Source organism: Microcaecilia unicolor, chromosome 9, assembly GCF_901765095.1.
Source record: "Microcaecilia unicolor chromosome 9, aMicUni1.1, whole genome shotgun sequence".
Taxonomy (NCBI): domain Eukaryota; kingdom Metazoa; phylum Chordata; class Amphibia; order Gymnophiona; family Siphonopidae; genus Microcaecilia; species Microcaecilia unicolor.
This window is the reverse complement of record NC_044039.1, coordinates 108,726,701-108,750,375: the sequence shown is the minus strand read 5'-3', so window position 1 is coordinate 108,750,375 and position 23,675 is coordinate 108,726,701. Positions and strand designations below refer to the sequence as shown.

Here is a 23,675-nt window from a genome sequence, read left to right as displayed (position 1 = left end):
GTACATGTGGGTACCAACGACATAGAAACATTTTGTGAGGGAGGTTCTAGAAGCCAAAATTAGGCTGTTAGGTAGAAAGCTCAAATCCAGAACCTCTAGGGTAGCATTTTCTGAAGTCGTCCCCATTTTACGCGCAAGGCCCAAGAGATAGGCAGAGCTCCGAAGTCTCAATGCGTGGATGAGGCGATGGTGCAGGGAGGAAGGTTTTAGATTTGATAGGAACTTGGCAACATTCTGGGGAAGGGGGAGCCTAATCCAGAATGATGCGCTCCACCTTAACTAGGGTGGGACCAAGCTGCTGGCATTTTTCGAAGAATAAACAGGGAAGATAGGGTATCCTGATAGCGAGGTTGCAATAGAGACCATAGTAGACCAGGTGTCTTTAAATAAAAAGACAGCTTAGCTGGGTTTAAAAAAAGGTTTAGATAGCTTCCTAAAAGAAAAATCTAAGCCATTATTAAGATGGACTTGGGGAAAATCCACTGCTTATTTCTAGGTTACACAGAGTGTATAAATGACAATGCGGTAGTCTTAAATCCTGTTTGGACTAAGGTGAAAGGATTGTAACCAGCACACACTGAAGCCTGGGGCATGAATCGGAATTATAGCCACTCCCCCTTGACAAAGTTTGTACGAAACGGGTACCTGTCGGGGATTTAAGAGGGCACCTTTTCGCCTAAGATAAGTGCAGTGTGTTGCTTTTTGACAAGTACATATCTACTGAGATTTAATACAAAGAGAACAGAGCTACAAAGAGAACAGAGCAAGTTGCTTTGTGTTATTATTAAAGGGTTGGTGGAGGTGGAGTCAATGATTATGACATGAATATATGTAATAATTTCACCTATTGAGTGATAACATTATTACTATCAACAGATAGATTCTGTATGAGACTCCCTTTCACCTTAGTCCAAACAGGATTTAAGACTACCGCATTGAGGCTTATTTTCAAAGCACTTAGCCTCCCAAAATTCCATAGAAACCTATGGAACTTAGCCTCCCAAAGTGCTTTGAAAATATGCCTCATTGTCATTTATACACTCTGTGTATTTTGTTTGTTATTTTAACATATGAGACAGAGTGACGGTCTTAACTATTTTTTGAGTTATTTCTAGGTTAAGCAGTATAAAATGTATTGTACTGTTTTGAGATCTTCCCAGGTACTTCTAACCTGAACTGGCCACTGGAAACAGGATGCAGGACTTAATGGACCTTCGGTCTGTCCCAGTATGGCAACACATATGTACTTATGTAAAACACAACTGACAAGTCAGACATGTTATGTTTTTTTTTTTTTTTAAATCATTATTTATCTATTAACACAAAATTCTGTACTTTGGTTTGCTACCACAGCTAGCATTAAAAAAAACTTATTACTGAGGGAAAAACCCACAAGTAAAATGTTTTATGAGGATAGTTTTATAACAGTTTTATATATAGTGGAACTCCTTACCACCCAAAATAAGAAATATACAGGAATATACTAGATTCCGCAAAACCCTCAAATCGTTCCTATTCAAACAAACCCTCACAAAGAACGACCATATCTCAAACAATTATTACCTGAATTGGTTATAACTCTATTTACCATTACTTTCTCTTTGCTTCATGTACAATTTCTCATTCATAATAGATTTTCTAAATGTTAAACATCCATAGCTACCCCAGTATGTTTATGATATTGTATTGTAAAATTGGATTCTCCTTACAACAAATTACTTTCTTATGCATTATTCTTTGTTATGTATCCTATACTGTTTATTGTAAGCCACATTGAACTCAAACTTGTTTGGGATAATGTGGGATATAAATGTCACAAATAAATAAACAGGGCACCTAGGCTGTGAAGGCACATCGATGCATACGTTGTGCCTATTTTATAAAAGGTATTAAACAAAAAAGTTATTAATCATTCAAATTTATATTAAAAAATTCCTATTAAAAATTGTTTTAACAGAGTGTGGACCATCAAAATCAAGAAGCTCAATAGCTGCAATTTTAGTGCTTTTAGTGTTTTATAAAGGCAGAATGTAAGCTTATCTGCCTTTACAAAATTACTCCACTGGAAAGTAGGCACAGACATTCATACTCATTCCAAAGAAGACACAAATGACCCAACAATGTTTGTGTGGATGTGTGCGACTTTGATAATATACATGCATATCTGCTGCTGAATACCTACATGACAACATTTTAACTAATGCTATCAACTGGGATAACTACTGAAGGAAAAATTAGATCTTACTTACTAATTTTCTTTTCTTTAGTCAGTCTAGGATGTTCGGTGTTGCATCCATTGGCCAGAAGGTAGAGCTAGAAAACTACACAAGTGTGCTCTGAGCTATAAGTACACCATGCATCTCCTACACTTCAGTATTTTGCATTACACACTAGTAGACTTCTTGTAAAAATAAGGTACCAATGACCCTTCATTCCTTAAAAATAAAGAATAAACATATAATAGAAAACATTGCAAAGTTCAACAAAAACAGGAACTGATGAAACTGTCACCAGAAAAATTATTTTCAAAGTAAGATCCGTAATAGTAGCCTTAAGTGGTTTAAAAGGAGCCTTCTGGAAAGCCTTAAGTATCCGATTCAAACTTTACTGTGGACATATCAAATTCACTGGCAATTGGAGCTGGCAAACCTCTTTGAGAAAATGAATTGCATGAGGGTGAGAAGTCAAGGAGGTATTTTCTAGACAGCCTCTAAAACATGCTAATTCCACAACCTGGATCTTCAAAGAACTTAAGGCAGGGGTAGGCAACTCCAGTCTTCGAGAGCCACAGGCAGGTCAGTTTTTCAGGTTATCCACAATGAATATGCAGGAGATTGATTTGCAAGCACTGCCTCCATGGTATGCAAATCTATCTCCTGCATATTCATTGTGGATATCCTGAAAACCTGACCTGCCTGCGGCTCTCAAGGACCGGAGTTGCCTACCCCTGACTTAAGGCAAGACCCTTAGTGAACTCTTCCTGCAGAAAACCAAAATCTGAGACAGAGGTGCCTGGTCAGGAAGAGCATCTCGCTCTGAACAACGGCCTACACCACCAGCAACAGAGTGGCAATGACTGCCTTCGAGCAATATTTACACATCAGTTTTGCCGTCTGCAGAGTTAGGCAGTAAGACCAAAGGGGCAGATCCTCCATTAGAATTGCACCCCCCTCCCACCGACTGAGAAGGCCCTTGTAAAGAGTAAGATGGAGCATGATCAGATCTGCATACCAAGGTCTTCACAGCCAATTTGGAGCCACCAGTGCTACTTGCCCTGGATTGGAGACAATTTTCCACAGAACTCTGCTGATCAGACCATGGAGAAAAGACAGAGGAGGTCCAAGCTTCGCCAGGGTTGCAGCAGGGTATTGAAATCTTCCACCCTAAACTCCTGATGTTGACTGTAGAAATGCAGAACCTTGGTGTTCAGATCAAGGAGAGGGCACTCCAACATTTCACTATCATATCAGATACCCAACAGAAAGACTTCTCACCCCCCCCCCAGACTCCAGAGAATATCTGTTTAAAAGGTGTGCTTGCAAATTCAAATTCCCTACAATGTGCACCACTGAAAGGGTGATCAGGTTGTGATCCACCCAGAAGAAGAGGTAAGTCTCTAGGGCTAGGGGATGCCTGCTAATATACAGGCTACAACCATTGCATTGTCTGAAATGACTTGGATGGACCTCCCATGAAGGCATGGGGCAAAGATCAACAAGCCCTATACATTACTCTAAACTTGAGCCAACTGATCGCCAATGCCACCTCAGCAAATAATTATCTCCCCTGAGTCACTTGCCCCTGGCTATGGACACCCTAGTCCACCAAACTGGCATTGTAGTGAACAGCATCCAGTTGGGAGATAGACAAGGGAACTCCCCTACCACAGGTTGCTGTACTGTAGCCACCAGGACATGCTGGAGCATGCTTGTGGGTTCCATGGAAGATGGCTATAGTCCTGAGATATCTGCAACTACTGACTTAACAGAGATGACAAAGTCTCATATGAGTACATGCATCCAAAGCACCACCTCCAAGGTGGCTGCCATAAGGATAAGGACATTCATGTAATCCCAGGCCATTGGAGATCTCTGGTAGAGCAATAGCAGGACTTGGGAGCAGAGCTTCTGAACCTTGTGAAGAAAGAATAACATCTTTCCAATCTGGATGTTGAAGGACATTTAAGAATTCCAGCCTCTAAAAGAGCTTCACTCAGCTCTTGTAAAAGCCGGTTATCCATCCTAGAACCTGCAAGAGGTAACACACTCTGGAGATTGCCTATTCACTGTCCTGATGAGAGGATGCTCTGAAAAAACAGTAATCCTGGTAGGAATGTATTAGGATCCCTTTGTGCTTCAGGCAGGCCACCATCACCGTCTTTGAAAATGTCCTGGGAGCCATGGCAAGACCAAAGGGCATCACTTGGGCCAGGAAATGCTGACCTAAGATCAGAAAATCTGAGAAACCTATGGTAGGGAGGCCAAATGGCAATGTGGAAATAGACCTTCTTGAGATCCAGAGCTGGGTGTACAGAAGCTATCACAAAATGCACAGTCTTCACCGGTAAGTGGGAAATTTAGAGGCATCAACTGACGTGCTTGAGGTGGACCCCTCTTTCTTGGGTATGGAATACCTGCTCTTTCCTCAGTCCAATCTGGGAACAGGAACCACAGCTCCTAGACTGAGCAAGTTGGATAGAAAAGTTTCAACCTCCAGTCATCTTGCAGGAGTTTTGAAAATGAATTCCAAAAGGACTCTATGATGGGGCAAGAGACCTCAAGCTTATATGCTTCCTTGGCAAGGTCCAACACCAATGGTTAAACATAATTCTGGTCCATTCCTCAAAAAAGGTGGTTAGCTGGCCACCGATTGCTTCTCCTGAGGAATGGACTGGGATCCCAGCATTGCGTAGAACAGGAGGAATTAGAAGGGTGAGATGACCAAGTCCCACTTTTTGTTATTTTGAAAGGAAGGCTGCTTCGACTGATTCTGGTTTTGCTGAAAGCTGAATGCCCCGGCCTATAATGCCAGGTGTCCCAGAATAGGTTTCAGGTTATCCTCTTTGAGCCCTTGGGCTTAGCTTCACCCAATCCTTAATTTCTCTAGTTCATCCAAAAACAGGAGCTTGCCTATAAAGGCAAGCTTAGTGAGGTTATCCTTTGATGCTGTATCCACTTACCAATTCCTCAGCAAGAATATCCACCTCCCAAAGATGGACAGTGCCAATGAATGGGAGAGAGCCCTGATAAAGTCATAGACAGCATTGGCCAAGTAAGCTAACCCTGTCTGCAGCTTGGGCTCAAGATCACTAAACTTCCCTATCTGCTTCCACATCCTGCTGAAGCCACGGGAGGCGGACAGATGGGGGCCTGAAGATCCAATGCCTGCAGTCCTGTAGGTCCTATAGGGTAGATGTGCCCACCACAGGAATAGTGATTTTCTTCATGATCCCTGTCACCAGGGCATCTACCATGGGCTGCTTAAAGTTCTCCTTCTTGTATAGTAAAAGAGGATAGAGGTTGCCTTTAGACCTATCCACCTTAAGCCCTGAATCAGGGGTCTTTCACTCCACCAAATCAATTGCCTGGATGGTGCAATGAATAGGAAAGGCTCAAGGTAGCTTTTGGGAACTATCCATGATGGAATCTCTGAGGGAAGCAGCATAAGAAGGTATTAGTGAAGAAATACACAGAGTCTCCAAGGATTCTAACATGAGAGATGTTTTATGTTTTATTAAAACTTGATACACTACTCAACTTATACAGATCTAAGCAGTTTACAATAAAACAAATATTCAAAATAGTTAAAAAGAATTCCATCAAATTCAACAAGAAAGCCTAAAATACTAAATCTCTCTCTCTAAAAAAAAAAAAAAAAAAAAACTATCTAAATTATGTTCCGCAGAAACGCTAATGTATCCTCTTCTCCCCATCCAACCCAATTGCAAACGCTTGTTTAAGAAAAATAAAGTTTTAATTAAAATCTTAAATGTTTAAAAATTATCTTCAGCCCAAATTTCCTTCAGAAAAGCATTCCACGAGACTGCCAACCAAAAAAAAAAATGCATTATTACAAGTTGACTCCAACTTTGCCCTTGACAGCTAAGGCAAGACCATCTTTTTGAAGCTCATTTTTGTGAAACAGTTCACAAACAGTGAAATCATCCTCTTCCACAGATAATCTCTCTTCTTCCAAGAGCTCCCTGATGGAGGAGGACCAGGAAGCCAGGGACTGAGTTTGTTCAAAGTAGAAAATTGGACAGATTTCAAATCCCAGGACTTCCCATGATCTAAGTACAGACATTTGGCACCAGAAGCTACCACAGGCACAGCAGGGTGAGAATCAGTGTTTTGAACTGACATGCTCCTCTTTAGTAAACAGGCCTGGTGGAGGAGGAGAACAAAATCCATGGAGAAGGAAGAATCCGAGAGTTAGCCCTAGGATGCTACTGAGGCAAAACTAAGTCCTCAGAGGGCAGGATCCCAGTCATTCTACAACAGCAACATCCTAAAATCTAGTTTAAAATTGTTTTTACGTAGGTCTCACAAATAACTCTTTTCCATGCCTCTCTGCCAAGACAGTGTTGCCATAGTGGCAGAGCTAGACAGAGGTGAAAGAGGGATCAAAGGGGGGGGGGGGGGGGGGGGGGAGCTCCTGGGAAGCCATGACAGTTGTTTATGGTTCCACTACTTCAGTTGGGGCAGGTTAAATTTGGATTCTAAGCTTAAATTGGAAGAATAAGGTTCAACCTGCCCGATACAACCCTTTTCTTTTTTCCTTTCCTCCAAAGAATAAAAAAAGCTTCCAAGATTCTGAAAATTATTCTTTTGAGATCGTATTCCATTCTAATGTTACAGCTCCCCCTCATCTTGCCCTCTAATAAAATTTTTCCTCACTTGCAAATCTCAACAGTGCACATAAGCAAACATTTCCAGACATGACTGTACATCAGATTATTTTGATACAAGTTTACAGAAATACTGACAAGCAGATTAGGATAGCCTTTACTCTAACTAAAACAAAGAAATAATTAACTGCATCTGTAAAGACAAAAATTACATTGCTAAGAAATCTATCATGTTCATGTTTCAGTGCCTTGCCTTGCCTGCATTGTGGTCATATAAATTATAGAATGGTAAAGTAAAACTACCCAGCTCTGTTCTAAGAGCAAAGCATAAGATAAAATGTGGTTTGAAGCCACCAATATGGTTAAAGATTCTCTCTTTCAAACCAGTTGCTTGCCAGTTCTAGTGCACTACTGACAGTTAAAAGTTCTCTTTCCCATCTCCATTAGTAGTGCACTGCAACCAGCAAACAATCATTCTGAGAGAGAATTTTTAATCATACTGGCGGCTTCATACCACTTTTTTATCTTATGCTTTGCTCATACAAAAGAGCTGGATGTTTTTACTTTAGTGTTATACAATTACTAGTAAAAAAGGCCCGTTTCTGACACAAATGAAACGGGCGCTAGCAAGGTTTTCCTCAGCTCCCCTGCAGCCACCCATGTCCAGCGACCCTCCTCTCCCCTTGCACCCACTGCAGCCACCCCTGTCCAGCGACCCTCCTCTCTCCCCGCCCCCCCTCCTGCCACCCATGTCCAGCGACCCTCCTCTCTCCCCTGCCCCCCCTGCAGCCACCCATGTCCAGCAACCCTCCTCTCTCCCCTGCCCCCCCTCCAGCCACTCATGTCCAGCGACCCTCCTCTCTCCCCTGCCCCCCTCCAGCCACCCATGTCCAGCGACCCTCCTCTGGACATGGATCAGCTGTGAGGCATGTTTTTGTTCCCCCCGGGTTCTGAAGTTGACATCATAATGGCTATATGATGTCAGCCTGATCTACAGAGCCTAGCAGACCAACTCAGAATGAGCCACGGTCCCAGGCAAGTCAGAACTTTGGAGGTGAGAATTATTATATAAGATATGAACCCTGATGTAGGCAAGACACTGATAAAAGATCCAACGTTACCAAGTTTCAGTGTAAATTAGTTCATCTTTGATGTAGTTATTTATTAATTTAATTGGAATTCAATGCTGCATTCGGCACCTAACTCTTACCGTTCAGTAAATTCAGACTGCCCCAATTTGACCGCCCCTATCGGACTGACCGTTCACTTGTTTCTTAGATTGTAAGCTCTTTGAGCAGGGACCGTCCCTCTATGTTAAATTGTACAGCGCTGCGTAACCCTAGTAGCGCTTTAGAAATGTTAAGTAGTAGTAGTAAGTAGTAGAATAAAGGCAATTTTGATACCCTCTTTTTATTCCTTTTGTTTGAATCCTGCACTTTTGCTGCTGGACTTTATCCTGGCAAATTGTGGAAGTTTTCTTCTCTCTTATTGGCCTTAGATTACAATTCCTGGATTTTCATAATAATTCTATGCAGAAGAAAATGTTTTTCATAATAATTCTATGAAGAAAATGTGAAATTTGTGTGATTATTGTACAGTCTTATTTGGCTGTAAACTGCTTCAGGTTGAACCTTCACGCAACGTGTAATTAAACTCTGGAATTCGTTACCAGAGAATATGGTTAAATGCAATTAGCTTAGCAGGTTTAAAAAAAGGTTTGGCTAATTTCCTAAAAGAAAAGTCCATAAGCCAGTGGTTCCCAAACCTGGTCCTGGAGGCACCCCAGCCAGTCAGGTTTCCAGTATATCAACAATGAATATTCATGAGAGAGATCTCCATACAGTGGAGGCAGTGAATGCAAATCTCTCTCATGAATACTCATTGTGGGTATTCTGAAAACCTGACTGGCTAGGGTGCCTCCTGGACCAGATTTGGGAAGAACTACCATAATCTATTATTAAGATGGACTTGTGGAAAATCCACTGCTTATTTCTAGGATAAGCAGCATAAAATGTATTGTACTATTTTGGAATCTTGCCAGGTACTTCTAACCTGGATTGGCCAGAGGATGCTGGGCTTCATGGATCTTCAGTCTGTCCCACTATGGCAACTCTTATGTTCTAAGAAAAAAAGTCTCTAGATTTAAGCATAACTCCACTCCAGCACCACTGTGGCAGGGTCTACATCCCATCACTAAAGAATGTCCCGGGGACAGAAAAAAAAGCTGCAAACGGGGACGAAAAACTTAGAATTAGGAAGTGATATAAAAAAAAGGTCATGGTGAACCACAAGATCAACCCCTGGGAGTAAGGGTAGTAAAGGGAAATCACCTACACATGGAAGGCCAGCCTCCTAGTTCCTCCAATCAGAATAGGGGACTAGAATTTCTGCCCAAACCTGTACTGGGTGGAGCTTGGAGGAAGAATCAATTGGCCTATAAAAGACAAAGTTGAAACAGAACTCGGTCTTCCCATAAGAAGGCCGAGAGGAAGTGTGCTGGACCAGAAGCTGAGGACTACACTACTATTGTTCTTAGTGATACCTATCCTTTGAAGTCTTGAAACACTGCCTGCAAGTGGATGTATATCAGAAGAATAAGCTATGAGAGTGGAGGGCAGGCTCTGGTGATATGACTGACCCTGGATATACAAGAATATCTTTACCACTATTTGTGAGTGAGGATTTTGAAGGAGAACTGTTTTGATTGAACATAGTTCTGTTTTGATTTCTGGCCCACATTGTGTTGGACATTGTTGAAGTGCGGAGTGAAACTAAGGAAATGATACACTGGTGACGGGGTGGCGGGGGGGGGGGGGGGGGGGTTGGGCCAAGACTTTGGAAGGCAGTTCACAGGACAATTGCCAGTTTGAGAAGGGGCATAACTACTATTTTGTTTGGGGGACAGGAACCGTGTACACACAGAAGCCCAGGAGCATCAGAGAAGACTTCATGGTCACTCGGCTCACGCTCATGGGTGGGCAGCATAGCATGAAAGAGAACTTCACGGTCACTCGGCCTACGCTCACAGGTGGGTGAAGTTGCATCAGAGAGGTCTTCAGGGTCACTCAGTCCATGCTTACAGGTGGGCAGTGTGGTTCCAGAGGTCGTCCCGGTCATTTGGCCCATGATTACGGGTTAACAGTCGCTCAACCTCCAACCCTATGTGCAACTTTTATAAGCTGGTATAAAATACTTTTATGGGTGTACATTTTGCTAACCTTTTTATAAATTCTCATTTCTGTATATAAAATGTTGTTTTGCACACAAAAAGGCTTGTAAAGTTACTCCCTATATTCTAAACTGTTTTACTGTTTTGACCTGGCAGTTTTTTCCCATATCCTCTGGGTTTTTAAAAAAGGCTTTTACACTGCAATGCTGTAAAGCCTTTTTTTTTTTTTTTTAAGCTACTTCCCCCTCCTCCTCTTTAAAATCTCTTTATACTGATGTCTTCATTAGGCCAGGTATTAAGTCCTGCTGGATTTCAGGTTTTTAGTTATGCAGACGACATAACAAATCTACTCTCCATTGTTCAGACAGCCGAAGAAACATCAAGGATAAAAGTGTATTTTATCACTCGAATAGATTAATAGTCACTCTTTAAAACTTAATAAGAAGGAATCACGTGACGCCATGATCAGGAGTGACTGGTGAAAACTCCGCTCCTGCCAGCTTACCTACCAACCCCTCGAAATCGGCGATTTTCACCCCAGATCGAACCTCCCCACAGCGGCGGTAACCAGCGCGAAAGGTGCCGTTCGAAAAAACCCATGGCGGCGAAAGGCATCCGGAAAGAGAAGAAGTCGCGCGTCATAGAAGACAAGATGGCAGCTCCGGCGAGCCCGGCCGCGTCTTCCCTCAGTTCGGCGTGGGTAGCGGCGGAGGTGACGAGCGCGATGGAGCCTTTATTGGATAGGAGACTGGGCCCCATCGACAGCAAACTGGCTCAGGTCCAGGAGCATCTGGGACAGCTAAACAAAGATCTGGCAGATTACCAACAGAGGCATGGAGCTCTAAAAGATAGAGTGCTGCAGATGGAAGGGGAAACGCTAAGCTGAAAACTATGATAGAAGGTTATGAAGAAAAACTAGAAGATCTGGAAAACAGATCAAGACGTAATAATCTAAGGTTCGTGGGGCTACCAGAGAGGCTGGAGGGTAGGCCTACGAGCATCCCTGGAGCGGTGGTTACGAGAGCAGATACAGCTTCCTGCGGACCTGGGTGAACTCCGGGTGGAAAGAGTGCACCGGGTGGGCCCCAGACAATCAGAGAGTGCACGCCCGCGGATGGTGATCTGCCGCTTGCTGAATTTTGCACATAAAGAAGCCATACTACAAGCCTTGTGTAAAGATCAGGAGCTGAGGTATGACAATATGAAAATCTTGTGCTTTCAGGATTATTCAGCGGCGGTGGCAGCGCAGAGGAGGAAATTCTCACCTATATGCACCAAGCTATTTGCCATGAAAATCTGATTTGCTTTACAATATCCGGCTAAATTAAGAGTAACATACCAGGGCGATACGAAAATCTACACAACAGTGGACCAAGCACAAGCCTTTGCGAATTCACTGGAGCCCAGATGAACGCCAGATGAACGAGAACCACAGACAGAAACTGAGGCCTATTTTAAGAGGTCTAGGTGATGCCTGACTCCGGGAATCGACCCAGAGCGGATCTTATGGACTCCGATTGCTCAGTTGACTCGGTTTAACAAATGGCCTAGTTGGATTAAGAAGAAGCAGACCCTGATTCGATTGACTGACGATCACACCAGCCGTAAAGACCTTGCGGGTGGTTGGATGGGTTTACGGCAAGGTTTTATAAGTGCTTTGTGGGGGAGTTAGGGGATCTGTTGGTAAGGGTGGGTAATGGAGTCCAGGAGGGCAATGGATCACCACCTTCTATGCCTGAGGCAGGTGTAACAGTCCTACCCAAGCCGGGGAAGGATCCCAGTGTGTGTTGATCCTATAGACCTATTTCTCTCGTGAATGTTGATGGGAAGATCCTTGCTAAGATGTTGCCACAATTGGTCCATATATATCAATCAGGATTTATCCCAACGCGCCAAGTAGGTGATATTAGGCATACTCTTCATTTGATTTGGGAAGCAGAGTTCTACACCGGGTGTGGCGCTGTTGGCCATTGACACAGAGAAGGCTTTTGACCGAGTAAGTTGGCAGTTTTTGTGAGAGGTGATGCATCGCATGAGTCTAGGAGCTAATTTTGGTACTTGGATAGAGGCATTATATGTGGCCCTCAATGGAGGATATACATTCAATTTTTCCAGTTGGAAGGGGGACTAGGCAGGGATATCCCCTATCACCCCTTTTATTTGTGCTGTATATAGAGCCTCTGGCAGAGTTGATACGTCAGCACCCAGATATTCGAGGCATGAAGATGGGGGGAGGAGCATCATATAGCCCTTTTCGCGGATGATGTGTTACTTTATATTAAAGACCCCAGTCTGACATTGCCCATAGCGTTGGAGGTATTTCAGGAATTTAAGAGGTTTGCAGGACTGAGAGTTAACATGGATAAAAGTGAAATTTGGGGGATATCTCTATCACAACTGGAGGAAGGTAGATTGAGAACTGCTTTTGAATTTAAATGGGCACCTCACAGCATTCGCTGTTTGGTGATTCAAATTCCAAAGGACCTGGGAAGGGTATTTTGTTTGAATTATGGCAAGATAGTAGATCAAATTCAGGTAGAATTGTCCCGCTGGAAGGGGCTATGGCTATTACGGTGGAGGCGCATTGCTGTGGCGAAGATGAATGTGTTGCCTAGGTTGTTTTTATTCCAATCTTTGTCCGTGGCGGTACCAAAGCGGGTGCTCCTGCAATTGCAGGGGTCCTTTTCTGAATTTATTTTTTTGGGGGAGTAAACGGCCCCATTTGGTGGAAAGGGTCCTTTGGGGGGGCTCCTGAACTAGGTGGAAGAGCGGTACCTAATATTGAATGGTATTATTTGGCTGCCGAAATGCGGTTGATTTTAGATTGGGAGAAAGGGAAATATAAACTGGCTATCCGGTTGGAGCAATCCTATTGCTCTCATCGGTTCTTGAGTTTTTGTTTAAGAACTTTGGATGGCATGGGCATAATAATTGGTGGTATACAAAATCCATTTGTATGACATTTGATGGGAATATGGGGAACAATAAGGAAAAGATGGGGTCAATTAGATCGGACGTCTTCACTGGCTTCAATACGATGGGAACCGAATTTTGGGGCGGGGAGGGAGAATGTTACGTTTATCTGATGGGAACAACTAGTCTTGTCTTGCTTTAGAGATGTTATACAGAAGGGGGGGGGGGGGCGGGTAATGGACTATGAAACTTTGCGCTCCATGTATGCTCTTCCTAAAGGGGATGTTTTTCTCCTATCTACAAATTCAGCATGATTTATATACCTTGGGTTGGCGGTGAGAGGATCCCCGCAAATTGGAAAGTTTGGAAAATTTGTGCGTCCTTTTGCGAAAATTACCTAGGCCAATTTCTGTGATATATAGATATATTAGGGGATGGGATCCCAAAACATTTAGTTTTCAGGGAGCATGGGAGGCGGATTCCAATTGTAAGTTCTCAGGTAGTGAATGAGAAATAATTTGTGGGGAGATACAGGCGGACTCAGTGTGTGTGTTGGTACAGGAAAATGCTTATAAGGTCCATACCCGCTTCCAGTGGAGGCATGGTGCGGTGAAGACGTGAGGCAGAACTGCTCCGGGGTGCATATCTAAATCTGCGCTCGTAGAATCGTGCACCCACCCAAAAATCGAAATATAAACAAGCGATGGCATATTGCACACAAATTGGCTGTTGGTGGCGGCTGAAGCGACGCGGATGGCTGCGAAAACGGCCTGCAAAGATCTAAAAGAAAAAGCTTGCGCCGCGGAGAACAAAATGGCGGACAGGGCCGCGCCAGCATCGCCATCGCCCGGTACATCGTGTGCTGCAGAAATCACGGAAGAGGTGAGGGCAGCGGTGGAGCAAGCGGTGGGCAATAAGCTGCAACTTATATTGGACAAACTAGAAGGGCTGACTGAGAGGCACACGCAACTGTTTACTGAACTTCAGGAGGTCAGCGTAGAGTTGGGCAGGCGGAGGAGGATATACAAAAGGTCTCAGAGGAACAACCCAGAATGCAGGCGCGCCTTGCGGAGGTGGAGGCAAAGCTCGACGATCTTGAAAATCGTTCGAGACGGAACAATCTGCGCCTTGTGGGGCTGCCTGAAACCCTGCCTGAGCGGAATCTCTGCGTATTCCTGGAAAAATGGCTACCGGAGGTGCTTAGCAACGAGGAACTGGCGACAGCATTACGGGTGGAAACAGCGCACAGACTCGGCCAGAGGAGGGAGGAAACAGGAAGACCCCGAGTGGTGATCTTTAGGATCTTGAACTATGCCCACAAAATGCTTATCTTACAAGAACTGCGTGCAGGCAAGCAATTGGAATATAAAAGCAAAAAAAATCCTCTGTTTTCAAGATTATTCCACTGCAGTGTCCGCAGCGCGAAAAAGCTTTGCACCGCTGTGCACCAAACTTTTTGGGCTCAAGTACAGATTCAGTCTCCTCTACCCAGCTAAGCTCAAACTGCTGGAAAATGGCCAAGCAGTCTACTTTGAGAAAGTGGAAGAAGCAACTAAGTATGTAGACCAAATGCTGGCCAAAGAGCGTGAGGGCTGAGAACAAGAGGGAGCTCTATCAAGGAGAGAAGAGACTACACTGAGCATCGCTTACAAGTTAACAGCCTCAGTGGAGATGGACTGGTCCATACAAGTGTAAGTTACTGACATGTTCGGGTTACAGGAGTATCGTTATGCAAGTTGCAAGTTATAATTGAGTTTGACTGGCTCATATCAGGAGATACCGCGAGATGAGCCACTGCCCACTCCTGTTGTTTGTGTTTTGAGAGTTTACAGTTGGCCCAGTTGTTAGAAGCATTAAGGGCACTTGGCACAGCAGACAGCCAATGGCAGAGACAAGACAGAGGAGTAGGGGCCATAAAGGTTGTAGACAGTGATTGTTTGGATCTCCACTGAGGATTTATTACGTGCCAAGTTCAAGCAAAGCAGATAAATGTGGCTGTTCGGGCTAAAAGACATGGAATTCTCAGGACTACAGCCTGCCAAATGATCACTGGTACAGTGAGGGGCTGGCACAGCTGTTAGCCTGAGGAGAACTGAGGGTGCTCACGATGGACATGAACAGAAGGGACATTTTCGTTGGTCTTGTTTTAACACAAGAGGTTTGGTGAGAAATAAGTTCTGGTGACGGGTTGGGTGGGTGGGGATAGCCACAGATACATGATGCGCCCTAGCCTTGGAAAACAGGAAGTTATGCCAATAGGCAAGGGACAACAGATGGTGGGTATAGAGGGGGAAGGGGATACGGGGGGTAGGGGGGTGGATGGGAGGGAGGGGGAAGGGAAGGGGAAATCCCTGTATGCATGGAATTGGAAAGGGAGAAGTATGAAGGAAAACCTAGGGCGGCCCAAAGGAGAGTGAAGGAGGAATCCTTAGAGACGGAGAGGGTGGAGGCTGGGACGCTCTCTCTGTGTATAAGAAAGAAGAGTGTAAATAAAGCCTTACAAGTAAGACACAGAACAGAGAGAGGTGTGACATGACAACTTTGCAATGCATAACATGGAATGTGGGGGGCATCCACTCGGCGATTAAGAGGCAAAAAATCCTGAAAGTGTTGAATGATAAAAAAAGTGTCCATAGCGTTCTTGCAGGAAACGCATCTTACAAGGGAGGAACATGAGAAGTTGAAAACCTGGTGGGTGGGGGAGCTGTACGATGCACCAGCAGTTGGAAAAAAGGGAGGAGTGGCGATACTGATAAGGAAAAACTTGAATGTAGAGGTCAAGAAGGTGGTGGCTGATAGAGGGGGGAGATATGTTATAGCCTCAGTGGTTGTGGAGAGACAGCCACTCCTGCTATGCAATATATATGCTCCCAATACCTATGATAGGAAGTTTGTTACTCAAATCACACGCAAAATCCATATCTTGGGTGACATTCCCTTAGTGGTAGGAGGAGATCTGAATGACGTATTAGACCCGACTTGGGATAGGTCCCACCCAACTGGGAGGGATCTGGCCAGAAGGGAGAGAGGTAACTCTAGAATTTGTGACATGTTAGAACTGGTGGATGTATGGAGAATATTGCACCCAGTAGACAAAGATTTTACACATCTCTCCAGAGCACACCAAACACTGTCTAGAACAGACTATATATGGATCTCCAGAGAGTTACTAACAAAAGTGGAGGAGGCACAGATAGGCCCCATAACGATTTCTGATCATGCTTGGGTGAGAGTCCAGATTAAAGTAGGAGAGGGAGGATTTCAGCTAGGGTCATGGCGTTTTCCAACCTATCTTTACCGCGACCCCCAGTTCTTGCCCTTCCTGGTGGAGAAATGGAGAGACTATAGCAGTAACAATGAACAACATAGGATAGATCCTGTGCTCTTTTGGGAAGCGGCGAAGGCGGTACTCCGGGGAGATATAATATCCTATCTAGCTTTTAATAAACGGGTCAGAAATAGGGAGGTGATGAGGCTGGAAAGACAGGTAGTAGTGCTACAGAAGAAATATGGGGTACATCATGAACTGAGACTTAAAAGACAATTATTGGAGGCACAACAGGCCCTCAATGAACTTTTACATGAGCAAACGCAGAAAACGAACATATATTACAAGTACAAGCTATATAGGTTTGCTAATAAAAGTGGTAGATTTCTAGCTCAGAACGCCCACAGGCGACTCAGTGCCAAAAAAATACTCGCAATGGAGGATAACACGGGAACACGGGTAAATACGGATGAAAGTATAGTCAAAATATTGGGGGACTTTTTTCGCCGCCTATATGCAAAACAAAAAGACCTAGTGAGACTTATCTTCATAGTGCAGACCTGCCACAGATTTCAGAAGAGGATGCAGAGGTATTAAATGCTCCTATTACAGAAGAGGAGGTAGACCTAGTAATTAAATGGAGCAAATAGGGGAAGGCACCGGGGCCGGAATTCTACAAGCTCCTTAATAGTGAGATCAGCCCCGTATTGACCGCAGTGTTTAATGACAACATACAACAAGATCAACTGCCTAGGCACCTAAATAGAGCACAAATTAGCGTATTGCCGAAACCAGGTAAGCCAACTGATAAACCAGACTCGTATAGGCCGATCTCGTTGCTAAACACTGAATTAAAACTCTTAGCAAAGATAATGGCAAATCGGCTAGCCAGATTTTTACCATCTTTAATTATAGATTCACAAGTGGGGTTTACGTGTGGGAGGGTAATAGCTAAGAATGTGTGTAGAATATGGGTCGCCCTGGAGAAAATAAGACATGATAGGAGCAAAGCTCTGCTTATTAGTTTCGACGCCGAAAAGGCGTTTGACCAAGTTGATTGGAATTATTTGTTTGCAGTGTTGAGGGCCTATGGGATCACAGGTTTATATGCGAGGGCAGTCAGAACTTTGTATACAGACCCGCAGGCTCAGATATTCGCCAATGGTCTACGGTCTGACTGGTTCCCGATAAAGAGGGGCACGAGACAGGGATGTCCACTATTGCCATTACTTTTCATATTGGCGTTGGACCCCCTTCTCAGAGAAATCCAACATAATACAGATATTCAGGGAGTCACGATACGCGACCATAGCTTTAAAACAGCAGCCTTCGCAGACTGTTGGTATTAATCACTGATCCCAAACGATCTCTGCCACATCTCATGGAAAGTTTAAAGGAATATGGGGACTTCTCAGGATTCAGATTGAACCTCCTGAAATCTGAAGCGCTAGCTAGCAATGCAGAACTCGAGGGGGAGTGGGGAGATAGATTCCCTATAAGGTGGGCAAGGGGTTCCTTTAGGTATCTGGGAATACTGCTCCCTATGGATACCAGACAAATTTATGACCTGAATATCGCCAAGCTGCTAAAGGATACTCAGGAACAATTATCCCGTTGGTCTGGGCTACCTGTGTCACTTATGGGTCGAATACAACTATTTCGAATGATAATATTCCCGCGCTGGCTTTACGTACTGCAAGCGTTACCGTTGCGCCTGGGAAGGCGAGAGTTGGTAGCATTGCGAAGATTAGTAGTGAAGTATTGCTGGGCTGGTAGAAAACCTAGGATGAAGTGGCAATACCTAATAGGGAATTGGAGGCAGGGAGGGTTAGGCATTCCAGATACGAGGACATATAATCAGGCGTGTCTATTGAGGCATTTGAGGGATTGGGTCCTTGATACAAACACCTACACGGATGTGGATCTAGAAAGGGCATACTTTCATCCCTGGCACCTGAATTACTTAATCTATGTTAGGAGAAAAGGACAACTACCTGAAAAAGTTAGAGATAGCATGTTGCTGGGGCCGTTATGGCACATGTGGCGGGAATTGGTACAAAGGTGGGGTCAGGATCCAACGGCTAGCAGACTACTACCTCTTGTTGGGAATAAGGATTTCACACCGGGCAATGATAATGCAGTGTTTCGCACACTTCAAGGCCAAGGGGTGGAGTTATTGAGTAGTTTTCTCAAGGACGATAACACTATGATTTCCATAGCTGACTTCCAACGCAAGTGTTCAGGGGGGGCCCACTACATACATAGTATCCCAAAGGGAGGACTAACCCATAGATTTGAGATTAAGTTGAGGGAGTTCTTGGAAGGGGATGCGTTGGGACAGGTCTCCGTATCTTGGTTTTTTAGAGAGCTAGAGAAAGGGCTACCGGAAAAGCGGGCGACTGAGGTGGCGATGAAGTGGGAAACTGAAATTCATAGGACTATCTCTGAACACCATCTACAACACTCATTGAGGGGCATGCAGAAGGTGATACATAGTGCAGAGTTGCAAGAGTGCCAATATAGAATACTACATAGGGCTTACCTCTCTCCCAGAAGGGCATTTCATGCACGGGTGACAGAGACGGATGAGTGCCTAAAATGTGGGCAGGGTGGTGCTAATCTAATACACTGTATATGGCAATGTAAGACCATAAAGGCATTCTGGGGGAGAATAGGCAAATTCGTAAGGGAGGTCATAGGCTCCCAGGTTCTTATTACGTTTGAAAGAATGCTGCTGAGTGTGCCTGAACAATGGGATGCAGGGATCCAGGGAGAAAGAGTGTTCCTGAGCAAATCTTGTATAGTGGGGAAAAAATGTATTATGAATCACTGGATATTGGACACCCCCCCCCCCCTCTTACTGGTACTGGCGGAATAAGATGCACCAACTGATGTTATGGGAAGCGAGAGGGGCGAGAATGACACCAAAACGGGAAGGGAGGTTTTTGACGGTTTGGGGACAATACATAAATATGATTTCACCGAAAGCAAGAAGCCAAGTGCTCAATGGGTTGCCATGGGGAAATGGAGAGGATAGGTTGAGATAAGGCTGAACCATGCTAACAGGGAGGGGGGGGAACGGGGGGGGGGGAGAGGGGGAGGAGCATAAGATTTGGCCAATAAGATTGAGACTAAGAAATGGTTGGTTATAAGGGGCTGTAATAGAACCGTCGAATCATCAGAATGTTATATTAAGGGAATGAAAAAGGGGGGGGGGGGGAGGGAGGGGAGAAAAGTGATTGCTGATAACTCAGTTCATGTTATTACAATGTTGATAGCATTATTATAGGAAATGTTGTACAACGGGATTATGTGTTGTATTATTTTGGAGTATATTCAATAAAAATGTTTGAAACTAAAAAAAAAAAAAAAAGGTCCATACCCGATGGTACTATACTCCCGAAAGACTGAAGCGGATGCATCCTGGTGCATCTGGTATATGCTGGAGGTGTAGGTTCCAAAGGGGTACATTTCTGCTATATGGTAGACATGTATGTTGATCAAGCCTTTTTGGTTTGAAGTGATGAAAGCGTTAGTTACTATGTTGGGGATTTCTTTAGTGTGTAGCCCCTCAGTATACCTACTGGGTCTGCATAATGAGAGGGCCTCATGGGGAAGAGGGCAAAATGTTGCGTTGAACTCTATTGGAAGCTTGCAGAACACAAACAGTACTGTAATGTAATGTAACCTATTCTAGTCAAACCAACCACTGCAGTCATTGCTTGTTTAGGGCTATCCTGAGTCTGCCCATTAGAATTTATAAGATGATGATAAAAGAGGAGAAGCATCAGTTTTCTTCAAAATTATTAGAGAGCCAGAATAGCACTAGGCATTCTTACAGGTTGTGAAAAGAACATCCTGAACACTAGTGAAGCAATCAGGAAGCAGAATATGAGCAAAGGATTTCACTCAGTGGCAGCCCTACCATTAAGCCACCCGAGGTGGGTGCATCACGCGGCACTCTTCCTGGAGCAGCATCTCCACGTTCCTTTCTCCACCCCCTTCCCCGAGTTTACCTTCTTTTTCCATTTTCCAAAAGGCAGCGGCAGCAATTCCCATACGCTGCCCTGCCGCCGGCCTCTTCTCTTTACTGTGGCCCATTTCTCTAGTGTAACTTTCTGTTTCCTCAGAGGCGGGCCACAGTAGAGAAGAGGCCGGCACTGGTAGCAGGGAAGTATGGGAATTGCTGCCACTGCCACCTTTTGCAAAATGAAGGTAAACTCGAGGAAGGGGATGGAGGAAAGAAGGGGAGGAGATGGCAGACCATGGCCCGGGGGGCAGCATATCATCCCTGCCTCAGACAGCATCTTGCCTTGGGCCACCCCTGCACTCACTTTTTAAACAGTAATGGGCAGATGATCAAAAGCCCCATGCTGTTCCAAACAGCTCTCTAAAAATAGTGCTGGAACAGCGCGGGGCTTTACCGCAATTCTCTCTGATCATGAGGTAGAAGTGCGGGAGGATTGTGCCTGAGCATGCACTCAGGCACAATCCTCCCATACGTTTCACAGGTCTGGGCTATCAAAATCCCAGACCTGTCAAACACAGGGGCTAGAGGTCCATGGAACCACCAGACCCCAACTGGAGACCCACCGGATCTTCAGCCCACCTTGAACCTGTGTCGGGGGAGGGTTGGGGGGAACGGAGGTCCACCGGAGCTCCAGCCCCCTGTTGCTGGGGGGGGGGGGGGGGGGGGGGGTCGGGGTTCCTGCGGGGGCTGCTGCATTGTGGGGAATGGAGGCCTGCTAGCATGCAAATGCATGATGAACAGGGCTCATCATTCCTCCCCAATAGTCTGCAAACCCTAACGCCAGCTCCAAACTGGCATAGGGTTTGCCTCGGCCAGCGAACTAATTTTTGGCACGGTGGTCGCTGATCATTGGGGATGAATAGGTTTAGTCGTTTTGCATGCATTTGCATACTAGCTGCATTCAGAGCCTACGAGCACGATGTTTCACGCGCTCAGGGGCTCTAATCATGGGGCTGTAGCAAACACAGGCACTAGTATGGTGCTAACAGCCTCTAGCGCCTGTGTTTGCTTCTGATCATTGGCCCATAAGTGATTATACTGCAAGAAAGCATTCCTGGTCTGTTTGAGCATGGCCAAGCAGAAACTGGTGTTACAGAAAGGATGCAGGAAGGTTAGCAGACTGCATTTGAGATAAATTTTCATTTGTCTCTGTTACATCAGTCACATATTGATTCAAAAATGTACTGAATGTAATTGTCTATCAGATCCTTGCTTTAACAGACTACTAAGAAAAATGTCAAGTAGTCATATCTCTGAGTTGCTAAGTTTGTAAATTGTTCTCTGCAAGAAATATGCTTTTTCTCTCAGTTAGGACAAGTGGTGCTAGCTTCATTATAGAATGGGGTAAAAAGATGATGCACAATATTCCAAATATCACCTGGTAACAAATAATCCTGATACTGTCAAAACTGTGGAAGCAGATGCAACATCTTTTTAATTATGATTTACTGAATACAACTCAGTCAGGCTTGCATACAATAGAAATCACAAATTCCAACACTTTCCACACTTTAAATCATCCAATAATTATCATACATGGCTACAACTTCTTCCCGAGCCATCAGTGGCAACTTGTTTCACATAAGCTACCTCATGGCTTGTCTTTATATTCATTGGCTCTTTTTTAACAAAACCACTAAAACAATACTTTATTCCTATCAAACTTTAAAGCTCAAACTTTTGAACTTTTTGAAGCAATTTATATAAAAATGATTAAGTGCTTAAAATATTGAGGCTCTATCTTAAAAATACAGACCACCGGCATGGACCATGTTTCGTCACTGTATCAGGGCTGGTCGTCGGTATTATTACTTCTCTCTTCACAATGTCTGCTCATTCATCACTTGATGATACAGCAGACATTGAGAAGAGAGAAGTAATAAATACCAACAATACAGCAGTTGTTGTGAAGACAGAAATAATAAATACAGATGACCAACCCTGACACAGTGACGAAACACAGTCCATGCGAATACTCTGCATTATTAAGATAAGTGCCTAAAATACTGAGGCACTATCATTTTTATATAAAATGCTTAAAAATTTTTTTTTGAGCTTTAAAGTTTCATAGGATTAAAGTATTTTTTAGTGATTTTGTTAAAAAAAAAAAAAAAAGAGCCGATGAAGATAAAGGCAAGCCATGAGTTGTGGCTCATATGAAACAAGTTGCCACTGATAGCTCTGGAAGAAGTTGTATCCATGTATGACAATTGAATGATTTAAAGTATGGAAAGCATTGGGATCTGCTTTATGATTGCCCCCACTTGAGATCTACTCCAATTGATTTAATTGTGATTTTGCATAGTCTACATATTGGCTGCACTGGTGAAGAGCGGGCTACCACAGATGTGGACATCAGTCTTTGGTTATGCAGTTAGATTTGCCTGCAGCTTTCAGTACCATAATTTATCAACTGCTCTCTCGATAAGCGTGCAAGGGGAGACTGATATGATGATTAAGTTCATTTGTGGCATTTCTAAAGAATAGATCATTGCAGATCACGTGGCATGGGCAACTCTCAGATCTCCCCTATTGCCAGTTTCATTTAATTTCTATTTGAGTTATTTAGGGAATGTTTTAAGGTCTTCAGAAGTACCTTATTTATTTGAATGTGCCTCTGTTTAAGTCATTACTCCTATCTCTTAAGTCAGGGTAATTGATGATTTCAAACCACTTCAACTTAATGCATACTGATGTGGCAAAAGATGGAAGAAATTCTAAACTCCCCTATACCCTTGAATATTTTACTAGGAATGGTTCACTTCCCCCAAAATAAAACTCACCCCTGTTTTAAAAGCTACCCTGACAGCATTTTGTAAACGTGAATCTCAACTACAAATAGAAAATAACAATTCATCTAATATAGTCATTTAGAACAATCCTCGAATTCTCATAGACAAATGCCCAATCCACTAGCCTATTTGGAAGAACAGCCTTACACGGATCTTAGGACAACTCTTGAATGGGGTTCATTTTTATGCATAGTATCAACTACAACATGCTCTAAAGAATGCAATATTGATTTTATCAACCTTTCTAATGATTGCTTATTGGAAATGTTTGTTAAAAAATATTTCTCCTCCTCTCACGCAGTCTTCTCGTTTTACAAATTTTTCCAATATGGATTTTATAAGTATTCATCAGAAACAGAAAAGGTCTGGGAAAGGATCTTGGAATACTCTTCCAGTTCTGATTTGGAAGAAATTTTAGCTACAAGGCCCTAGACCTTCACTTTCCACCTCTGTTACCCAATCTCTGTCTTTTCTATATCATTGATTTTCATGGACCCAATTAAATCTTGGAACGGTGGTCTAACAATTGATAATTTATGTTGGTCCTGTCATAAAGTACCTGGTTCCCTTTTACATATGATTTATGGATGTGCTAATTTATGTATCTTCTGGTCAGATGTCTGCCATAAGATCAATGACATTCTGTACACTATAGA

The 23,675-nt window shown here is 43.8% G+C and overlaps 1 protein-coding gene across 2 annotated transcripts in view; it reads right to left on the bottom strand.

The window, feature by feature from the left end:
- The window catches only part of RALGAPA1 (Ral GTPase activating protein catalytic alpha subunit 1), an 882,008-nt gene that overhangs the window by 514,615 nt on the left and 343,718 nt on the right, over positions 1–23,675 (bottom strand). The gene's annotated exons all lie outside the window — the stretch shown is intronic.